The sequence below is a fragment of the Oryx dammah genome, unplaced genomic scaffold, assembly GCF_014754425.2.
Source record: "Oryx dammah isolate SB20612 unplaced genomic scaffold, SCBI_Odam_1.1 HiC_scaffold_21, whole genome shotgun sequence".
Lineage (NCBI taxonomy): Eukaryota > Metazoa > Chordata > Mammalia > Artiodactyla > Bovidae > Oryx > Oryx dammah.
Genome location: NW_024070205.1, coordinates 78,368,197 through 78,379,213, shown reverse-complemented (window position 1 = coordinate 78,379,213; position 11,017 = coordinate 78,368,197). Strand labels below are relative to the sequence as shown.

At 35.1% G+C, this 11,017-nt stretch overlaps 1 pseudogene; it reads right to left on the bottom strand.

The window, feature by feature from the left end:
• Positions 1 to 6,990: 6,990 nt before the first annotated feature.
• On the bottom strand, positions 6,991 to 8,009 carry LOC120879886 (annotated as a pseudogene).
• Positions 8,010 to 11,017: the final 3,008 nt, after the last annotated feature.

Sequence of the window (11,017 nt, the reverse complement as noted above, 5' to 3'; positions counted from 1 at the left end):
AGATGTGAAAGGTCACTTTTTAATGTTTGTCTCAGAGGGCTCACAGAAATATGATTTAATTTCACTCTTCCGTTGTTTACTGATAGTGTAATTATTCCCAATTATTATGTTGTCATTTACTATTATTACGTATTTTGAGGTTTTCTGTCTGAAGTCAGTTTGACTTCATTTTAAATAAGAAAATCAATTAATTTTGTTTTATTCTTTAAAACAAATCCACTTTTTCACAGCCATTTAAATTTTACCCAACTCTAACACTTTCAGATAAGCAAATCGCTAGAATTTTGCTTAAAATGTGTAGAGAAAAAATACTCTGCCTTGATAACTGATAAATTATTTACAAATATGCTGGTACCGCCATTTGTATTTGTGACACATTCATTTCAAATGGGAGAATTTTTATTAGATATGTGATGAGGAATGAACACAAGACTAAATTATAAGTCATATGTTTGTGAACAATAATTTTAAAATAGAATGAAAACCTTTCATTACATCCATTTTCTCAGTATAAATTAAGAAAATTGTTCCATGTGTAACCAGAAGGAGCTGAATATCTGGATCTTTTCTTCCCACTTCTTCCAAGAGTGATAAAAACTGAATATCAAACATCTGACACAGCGCTGTCATGCAGCTTTCATTACTGTGCTTCATGCCGATTTCCAAAATGCATTTCCTACTTAGAATCTTTGCTAGAGCTTACTTGAATTAACAAAGTTGCAATGAAAAAAAATCTATGTATGGATTCTTTTTTTACACTTAATATCAAGGAACAGATTAGTAATTTAGGTGAAAATTAAGAGCTTCCCTGATAGCTCAGTTGTTAAAGAATCCACCTGTAATGCAGGAGTCCCCAATTCGATTCCAGGATCAGGAAAATACCCTGGAGAAGGGATCCAGTATTCTTGGGCTTCCCTTATGGCTCACCTGATAAAGAATCTGCCTGCCATGCGAGAGACCTGGGTTCAATCCCTGCGTTGGGAATATCCGCTGACGAAGGGGAAGGCAACCCATTCCAGTATTCTGGCCTGGAGAATTCCATGGACCGTATAGTCTATGGGGTTGCAAAGAATCCGACACAACTGAGTGACTTTCACTTTCCAAGCAAAGATTCACACAAGATTACTTAATATCACAAATAGTAATATAGCCATAAAAAATGCCTAACACTGCCTGTCTATAAGCTGTATTTAAATTAGTATGAATATAACTAATCCTTACCAGCTGATCTTTCAGTAATGTATATGAAATTAACCAGAGGGTACAGATAAAATCTGCTTTTGAACTGTAGTGTTGAAGCAGACTCTTGAAAGTCCCTTGGACTGCAAGGAGATCCAAACAGTCCATCCTAAAGGAGATCAGTCCTGGGTGTTCGTTGGAAGGACTGATGTTGAAGCTGGAACTCCAATACTTTGGCCACCTGATGTGAATAGCTGACTCATTTGAAAAGACCCTAATGCTGGGAAATATTGAGGGCAGGAGGAGAAAGGGAGGAAAGAGGGTGAGATGATTGGAGGGCATCACCGACTCGATGGACATGGGTTTGGGTAGGCTCTGGGAGTTGGTGATGGACAGGGAGGCCCGGCATGCTGCGATTCATGGGGTTGCAAAGAGTCAGACACAACTAAACGACTTAACTGAACTGACAGATAAAATCAAGAATTAATCCATCATAAATATCCTAACAGGAAAGAAGAAAGAATCAACACTTCACTATACACCTGCTTCTCGCTTTCAAATGTGTAACTCAAGGGATACTCAGTCTCTATAACTAAAAATTATTACTAATACTTGTAGACAACATCATTTATTTATCTAATGATAATGTCACTTTATAGGTTCAATTTTTTTTGTAGATTTTGTTCCTTCAGGTTAATTTCTCTTTAAAAGAATTAACAGTTTAATTATAACATTTGATTTATAAATTTGGATTTTTATTTTTCTAGGGCTTGTGGGGATTCCTAGGTGGTGCATTGGTATAGGATTTGCCTGCCAATGAAGGAGATGCAGGTTCAATTCCTGGGTCGGGAAGATCCCCTGGAGAAGTAAATGGCAACTCACTGCAATATTCTTGCATGAAAAATTCCATGGACAGAGAAGCCTGGTGGGCTATATAGTCCATGAGTTAGCAGGACTCAGACATGACTGAGTGACTGAGTACACACACATGGCACACATGAGTGTAAGTATCTTAACCTACTTCATCTATTTTTTTAATGTGTCAAAAATTAAATACATTACTGATGGTGATAAAGAAAGTGAAGATATAATAATTATGGGAGTGTTATTCTTTCCCTTTCAAACTGTAATGCTAAAGAAATCTCTTGGATGCAAGGAGGTCAAACTAGTCAGTCCTAAAGGAAATCAACCCTAAATATCCATTGGAAGGACTGATGCTAATTTTGAAGCTCCAATACTGGCTACCTGATGCAAAGAATCAACTCATTGGAAAAGACCCTGATGCTGAGAAAGATTGAAGGCAAAAGGAAAAGGAAGTGGCAGAGGATGAGATAATTAGATAGCATCATGGACTCAATGGGCATGAACTTGAGCAAACTCTGGGAGACAGTGGACGACAGAGGAGCCTGGCATACTACAGTCCATGGGGTCACAAACAGTTGTACATGACTTTGAGACTGAACAACAAAGTAATTCTTTCCCTGAACTCTTAGATAAGCAAATTGTAATGAAATGAAATAGTATCAGTCCTATAATTAAGATAACTGATTTTTGTTTTGAATTTATTATCATCTGTGCATTCTCAAGTATCTCAACTGTTCTTTTGTATCAATTTCTCTGTCTATAAAATAGCAATAACATCTACTATCATTAAGTATGTCAAAGCAATGAACACAATATCTTGGATTCAAGGAGCCTTTTTGGAAATTTTAAAAATCTTGGAGAAGGAAGCATTTGTCAACATCTAGTTTTCCATAGAATGAAGGCTACTCATTTAAATATTGAAATTATTTTAACAATATTATTAATACAAATTCTCTTACAACAATGTTCACACTTCCCTGCCTTCTTAAACCTTCAGGCAGAGTTCATTCTGCCTTGGTGTCTCATGATACACATGCATGAATAAATACTTGCTCTTATCCTTGGCTTACAGGACTTGCCACTATTTGCTGACATGGAACATTTAATTTGGGTCTGAATTTATATAGAACGCATATTCCTCTATCTCCTTTCCTTTCTTGATTCTCATCACTTGATTTTCAAGATTCTAGAAACATTCTTTAATTCAATTAACTATTTTTTCCTAATATGTTTTTCATTATCATCTATCATTCTTTATCACACTGATAAAGAGTAGATAGTTCTTTGTTGGTCATTTGATTTTACTTACAATTCTAAACAAGACCTCACTTGAAAGAAAGGAACAGAGATTATCTCAAGGCTCTTTCTCTTTTTATTTAATCTAAGACATTCAGTGGTTTGCTAATGTTTACACATACTTTCAGTATGGAAATGCAACATATGAGGCAGTTATTAATTGATTCTCTGTTTTTTCAAGTATGTTGGCTGTCACAGAATAATGACCCTCAAAGACACATTTTATACGGAAGGCTGAGTGCCAAAGAATTGATGCTTTTAAACTGTGGTGTTGGAGAAGACTCTTCAGAGTAGCTTGGACTGCAAGAATATCAAGCCAGTCCATCCTAAAGGAAATCAGTCCTGAATATTCACTGGAGGGACTGATGCTGAAGCTAAAGCTCCAATACTTTGGCCACCTGATGCAAAGAGCTGACTCATTAGAAAAGACCCTGATGCTGGGAAAGATTGAGAGCATAAGGAGAAGGGAACGACAGAGGACAGGATGGTTGGATGGCATCACCAATTCTATGGACCTGAGTTTGAACAAGCTCCGGGAGATGGTGAAGGACAGGGAAATCCAAGCTGCAGCCCATGGGGTCACAAAGAGTGAACACAACTGAGCAACTGAATAGCAACAAAAATATAAATATGTGACAACCTGGTGTGTGCATGCTAAGTCACTTCAGTTGTGTCTGATTGTGCCACCCTATGGACTGAAGCCAGCCAGCCTCCCCCATCTATGGGATTCTCCTGGCAAGAATACTGGAATGGGTTGCCATGCCCTTCTCCAGGGGACCTTCCCAATCCAGGGATCAAACCCACGTCTCCGGCAGCTCCTGCGCTTCAGGCAGATTCTTTACAGCTGAGCCACTGGGGAAGGCCATATATGACAACCTTAATCATTCTAAATATAATTACTTCAATGAATCCACCTAGAAAAGTTCACATCTGTGTTATTGCATGCACATACACAAACTCTTTTTATCTATGTATCATCTATCTAAATGCTTTAGACACAAAATATAAATGTACATATATAAACATGTATATCTTTTGTGTGTAAAGCTTATTATGGCAAAGCTCAATCATCTTCCTTTTTGAAATTTCAAAATTATCTCTCTAAAAGTTTGTTTCATAACTTATATTTTTTCCAGCTCTTCCCTTAGACCATATGTTCACCTTCTCTTTATCTCCCAATTCTATTATTCTATTTCTATATATGTTCTCTATACTAATTATATGATAGTGAAATAAGCTTACATGCTTTCATGTCACAGCTAAAGAAATAGTTTATCGATATAAGGGTTACATATAGCAAAACACTATTCCAAGAAACAATTGTATGTATGATACCTATATAAATATAAATATGCAGATACCTTTAAAAAAAGGAAAGAAAGAGAAGATGTCCACCATTATTCCCTGAATATTCCTTTCCAGCAAAGAATCCAAGCTATTAATACAATCCAGATGCAAGATGAAGACATATTCACTTTTCACTTTCCCCGAATCAGGCTATTAATCTCAGAAAGATTTTGCACGTATTATTCACCTTCCCATCCTTCGTTGTTAGTTGACTTCAGTCCACAAGAGCAATAGTCTCCTAAAGTGCACACACAGACACACACAGACAAGCATGTATACCTATGTAAATGAATATGTTTTCCTGTTTCTAAATAATAAAATTGTGTGTGCTTAGTTTCTCAGAATTATAAGTGACTTGCTCTGGAAATAGTACAATGCAAAGTAGTAACAAAAGATTATCTTGCTAATAAAGATATTTATAATTTACAAAGCAGTGGTAGTATTTGCACACATTCATTGTGTTTTAAAAACAAGTGATACAGATACAGATTTTTGGCAAGCTATTACCACTAAATGTTGACTAGTTTAGGTATGGTTTGTTAGTTGCCAAGCCAAAGAGAAAATAATTTCTGAAGCTGTCCACTGACATTTTTAGCTTGGAACTTCAGTATCTACCCCAAAAAAGTCATAATGCTCCAAGATATCACTCTTATTTGCCCTTCTCTATAAAAGGAGAGAGATCCAATCACATCTGTTCAATCTATCAATATTTTTAAATGTTGCCCACCCCCGATTAGTTATCTCTTCTCTCTAAAAAAGTTTTGTGTTTTTTTTTTTTTAATTAGGCAGGAGGGAGAGAAAAAAGAGAGGATTTCTTAATTTTTGTCTCAATCTTTTCAACATATGATAGTTTCAGGATTTATCCAACTTCTGCCTAGAAATTTTCCTGGAATTTTGTTGTTGTTATTATTATAGTTCTCTTTCTCTTAATTTCCCCTGTATTCAATCATCCCCGTTAGATTTTAGTAGGTTATGATGGCTGTATTATCTGAGAATCTTGGTGATTTATTGTTTACTTGGTTCTCAGTAAGAGTTGGTTTTTCCTTCTTCACTTTATTATCAGAATTGGTCACATGTCATCTGGTTGCTTTCCCAAGGAAAAAGTGGTACTGCACCTCCCTATCCATCTGGAAATAGCCAGCTCTATATAAATGTGAACAAAACTGACATATTTTTATGGGAATAAACTTTAAAAGCAACTGTTCAAGCTTCATCATATTTTTTAACTTTGAGTACTGGTTACAGGTCATATTTCTGCAATGATCTGCTGCCTGTCTATAGGAAGGATTATTATATATTTATATATATATATATATATATGGAATTTTGAAAATTATATAACTACAGAAATAGCAGACACAACTAATTGTGATTTTCCTTGTCCAGAATGAATACAAATTGTTTGTTATTTTGATTACCTGAATAGCACAAGCTTATTGTAATAAACTGCACAATTTCAATAAAACAAAGGGAAAAATAGAATGATTTACTCTGTGATTTCCATAATTAATGATGATTATTTTTTTATTGACCGTTTCTAATATGTGTATGTATGTAAGGTTTAAGGAGTATAATACTTGTGCTTTTATAGCAGATACTTACTTTTACAAAAATTTAAATCCTTTCCCTTTTCCCCTAACTTTCCTATCCTCACTATCACCTCTAGGAAAATATATTAAAAAAACCATGACTTGTGAATATTCCCATCACTTTTTCCAAGCTCATCTTATTATATGTAAAGACTTCAATAATATCTTTTATCAACTCAACAAATCATATTATCATTTAATCTGATATACATATAAATGATGCCTAATAATTACTAATATCATTGTACAACATCATTTATTAAACGACATTCCCAATGAGAGGCACCTTCACTCTAAGAAATTATTTCTCTGTAGAATAACTGCTAGGCCAAACTATACATAACATTTTAATTAATGCCCATTCCTAACTTAGTTTTAAAAATTTTCTGTGACAACTCTATGGAACCGAATAATATGCTTTCAAATAAGTGATATAACTGAGTCTGTATTACAACTGGGCCTATTATAGCAATTCTTGTCTAAAGTTCTTACTACAAGAGAACATTTCACAAGAAGGTTATAGAATTCCCAAGTGAATGATTTGCTATTTGTTGACCCATACACAACTGTATAACTGGAGACAGAAAGGTTTCTCAGTGTTACAAGTAATTTTTATTTGGGTAATAACTACCACTTTATAGACAGATAAATTGAGTTAAGATAAATATTGAAAATTTATAACAAATATATAAGAAATCAACTTCTGAAATACAAGTCAGTTTTTCAATGAACTAAGGTATTTGCATGGCCATTGTCTCGGTGCCATCATGACGTCCTTGTTCCTTAGACTGTATATCATGTGGTTAAACACAGGCGTCACAATCGTGTAGAAGAGAGAGAGCACTTTGTCAGTTCCTGCTGAAACTTGGGTCTTAAATATGTGACAAGGCCTGATCTGAAGAACAATGCCACAACCGTAAGATTAGAGGAGCGGGTGGAAAAGGCTTTGCCTCAACTTGTGGCTGATGGCAATTTAAGGATTGTGGAGATGCTTCTGCCATGAGACAAGTATCAACAGAAATGGAGCCAAAACAAACTGCGCAGCAACTGTGAAGACCAACATTTCATTCAGAAAAGCGTCCCCACAGGCCAGCTTGAGTATGGGAGGGAAAATCTGGCCTGTCTGGCCTATTTGGATTGGGATTCCACTGATCCAGGAGCCAGCCATTAGCTGTATACACACCTTGTAGTTCATGACTTGGAGAAGGCAATGGCAACCCACTCCGGTTCTTGCCTGGAAAATCCCATGGATGGAGGAGCCTGGTAGGCTACTACAGTCCATGGGGTCGCAAAGAGTTGAACATGACTGAGCGACATGACCAGAGGATAATGCAGAGGGCTACAAATGGCCGCGTAGCAATCATAGGCCATCACGGCCAGAAGGAAGCACTTGGTGGCCCCAAGTATAAGAATGAAGCACATTTGTGTGGCACAAGCAACTAAAGAAATCGTTCTTTGTGTCCAAAGACTCGTGAGCATTCTGGGGAGCGTAACAGACACATAGAAGATTTCCAAAAGGGAAAAATTAGCAAGGAAAAAATTCATGGAGGTCTGGAGACCAGGGTCTAGTTTTGTTATCAGAAATATGATCCCATTGCCCATCAAGATAATTATATAGATGAGTAAGAACAGTCCAAATAAAAACCCCTGGAGATGAACATCAGCAAAGTCCAGGAGAACAAATTCCATCAATTTAGTGAGATTACCTTCTGGTGCTTTTTCTTGGTGTTGCATCTGTGAAAAGGCAGAGATGTATTATCTGCTTTTTATTTTTACCATCAAGGGTCAGTGCCTGTTTTATAAATTGTATCAGGATATCCAGATTGATTTCCATGATCAATGCAATTGTTTCTAATTTAAGAATTTTATTATTTATGCATTTCTCCTTTCTCAGTTTATAATCCATGTGTTATCACCATACACTCTCCCTTGAAATATCTTTTAGGGCATTCTTTCTGAATACAGTCCAAAGTCAAAAAAGTTAAAGTGTTAGTCACTCAGTCTTGTCTGACTCTGTGATCCCATGGACTCCTAGGCAAGAATATTGGAGTGGGTTGTCATTCCCCTCTCCAGGGGATCTTCCCCACCCAGGGGTCAAACCCAGGTCTCCCGTATTGCAGGTGGATTGTTTATCAGCTGAGCTACCAGGGAAGCACCAAATGCCCTGATCAGCACAGGCATTGGACAAATTGATAATCATTGAAGATAGACCCACAGTCTTGCTATGTTATCTCAGTTTTAAATACTTACATTATTTTGTGGCCGTGTCTCATGGCTTATGGGATCTTAGTACCTCAACCAGAGATTGAAGTGAAAGTACAAAGTCCTAATCGTTGGACTTCTAGGGAATTCCCTTAAATATTTACATTTTTTGGCAATTTTGTATTTCTCTATAACTTTTCTTTACATACTTCAGTAGAACTGTTAATATAACAGAAATTATCTTCCTTATATATTTTCAGCTACATATTTCAACTCTTCATTTCCCTCGCATCACTGGATGATCTTGATCATACATGTTCTTATATACAATTCACATTATTAGGCAGTTTTTAAAAAATGAGAGAATATTTTATTTAATTGTACATAGGGGAATAAAATACATATATTTCAGTCAGATACTATGTGGGGGCTATCAGAGGGTTTCATTCTGGAAAAGTCATGTGGGAATAGATACAGATAGAAGCAATTAAGAGGGTCACTCTGGGAAAACAGGGGTCACCGGACTGTGTTCACTAGCTGTGTGAGATACTTCCTGTCATGCTTTACCCTGTGTTCTGTGTGGCTCTCTGATGTCTTTATTGTTCCTCAGAAAATAATAATAATTCAGATAACAGTTTCTAAACTCACTTCTCTTGAGCTAGGATATTGAGATTTAGCAATGATGGATACATTGATCATTTGCACATTGGTTTTGTGATTGCAAATCAGTGCTTATTTTTTAAATCATACTGAAGTTTGAATCCTAACTCCATTATTTATCATCTGTTATATTAAGTAATTGTTTAAATTTTCTTTGCTTTCTTATTTGAGATAATTAGATATGATATTATTGATAAATTACCTATCACTTTTAATATGTTTATGTATGTTATGGTCCTATAATTATAATTATTAATATGGTACAATGTTCTTAAATCTTTAGTTGCCAGGATTGTAACACACTCCCTAGAAAAATTGTTTTTGGTAGAGCTATCGAGTTACTTGCTGATGATTACATTTTTGCATTTTTTTCCTTTCACCAGAGCCTGGAGTAGAATACGGTCTTAGCTAAATAAGGAATGAGACTCCTCTAGTACAGAATTTCCAAGTTTCAGGGCTGACTCTGCATTGCACCATTGTTAAAGTGACTTTCTCCTTAAATATTACACTCCAGGCATCACTTGACTCAACATGACTCCCAGCCCTGCTTCTCATTTCCCCATCCTTTATGTTTCGAGTTTTTCCATGCAAGCGTAGTCTAAATATTGTGCCATGGACAAAAAATACAATCCTGACAAGATGGCCTGCAATCGAATCATGGCTTCACTTGCCTGCTTTGTGACAATGTGAATTGCTTGATCTCCCTGTGCCATAGATCACTTGGCTGTAAAACTGACTAACAGTTGTAACAGCAGTTAGGATTGCTATATGAATTAATTCATTTGATACATGTAAAGCAAATTAAAGATGTTTTGGCATTCATAGAAAGTCTATTCAAAAGCTAGCTATTATTTTTCATTAAAAACTAAATTTTATTCTTCTAAATTTCACTCTCTTACCATTATGAAAAACTGCTCTCTAATTTACCTTGACTTTGTATCACATGGTTAATGAGGGAATAAAATAAGATATTAAAACAATCATCACAGTGATATAAAAATCCAAGACTCTTAGATGTGAATTCTCCAAGAATTTTCTGCCAGTAATTTCAATAATATTATCACCTCCACTCTGTAGAACTAATAGGGAGAACACACACGGCTTTGTAGCACATAGCGCTGCAACTTGGCTCCTTCCTTTCATTTCCCACTGATATTACCTGATCTGAGATGGAAGCACTGAGACTGTTTTCCTACCTGGGAACAATATAGAACATAGAAAATGCTTGTTTACTTAATGTGGTGTTCATTATTTGATTCTGAAATTGAGAAAAGAAACAGACACTTTTAAAATTGTCAATTTGAAAAGGGAGAAAAGATTAATATACAAAAGGATAGAATTTTAATCTTTATCATTATATGAATAAAAACATTTAGTATGAGCAATTTCACCTATTACTTGAATAAAATTATTTCCAGTGCTATATAAAATACAGTTTGTAATTGTACAGATAAGACATTTTGGTGATCAAATCTTGTATGACATGAAATAGGTAATATCTGAGTTTGAATTTTTCAAGAGTAGAACAAGGTGTATTTCAAGTATATTTGTATATCTGATAAAAATTAGCAATGTAATCCTTGAAAATAATTTAAAAACAATGTTGGACTTAAAGCTATCTTTATTATTTTATAAATCCTGAATTCTATAAGTTTCTTTCTTCAAAATAATTGTTCTTTGAATTCCTCAATGGTTGTAACTTTATTTTATGTGTTATGTCATTTAAATTCTCTCATTGTAATATCAAGCTGAATAAACATATTTAACTTTTTTGATACAATGTGTTGACTCAAATGAAGTTTTCTTTAATATCATCTATACCTAGACTTTAATTATTACATTTTTTGACATTTCAAAGGGACTTAGTACCATTATTTATT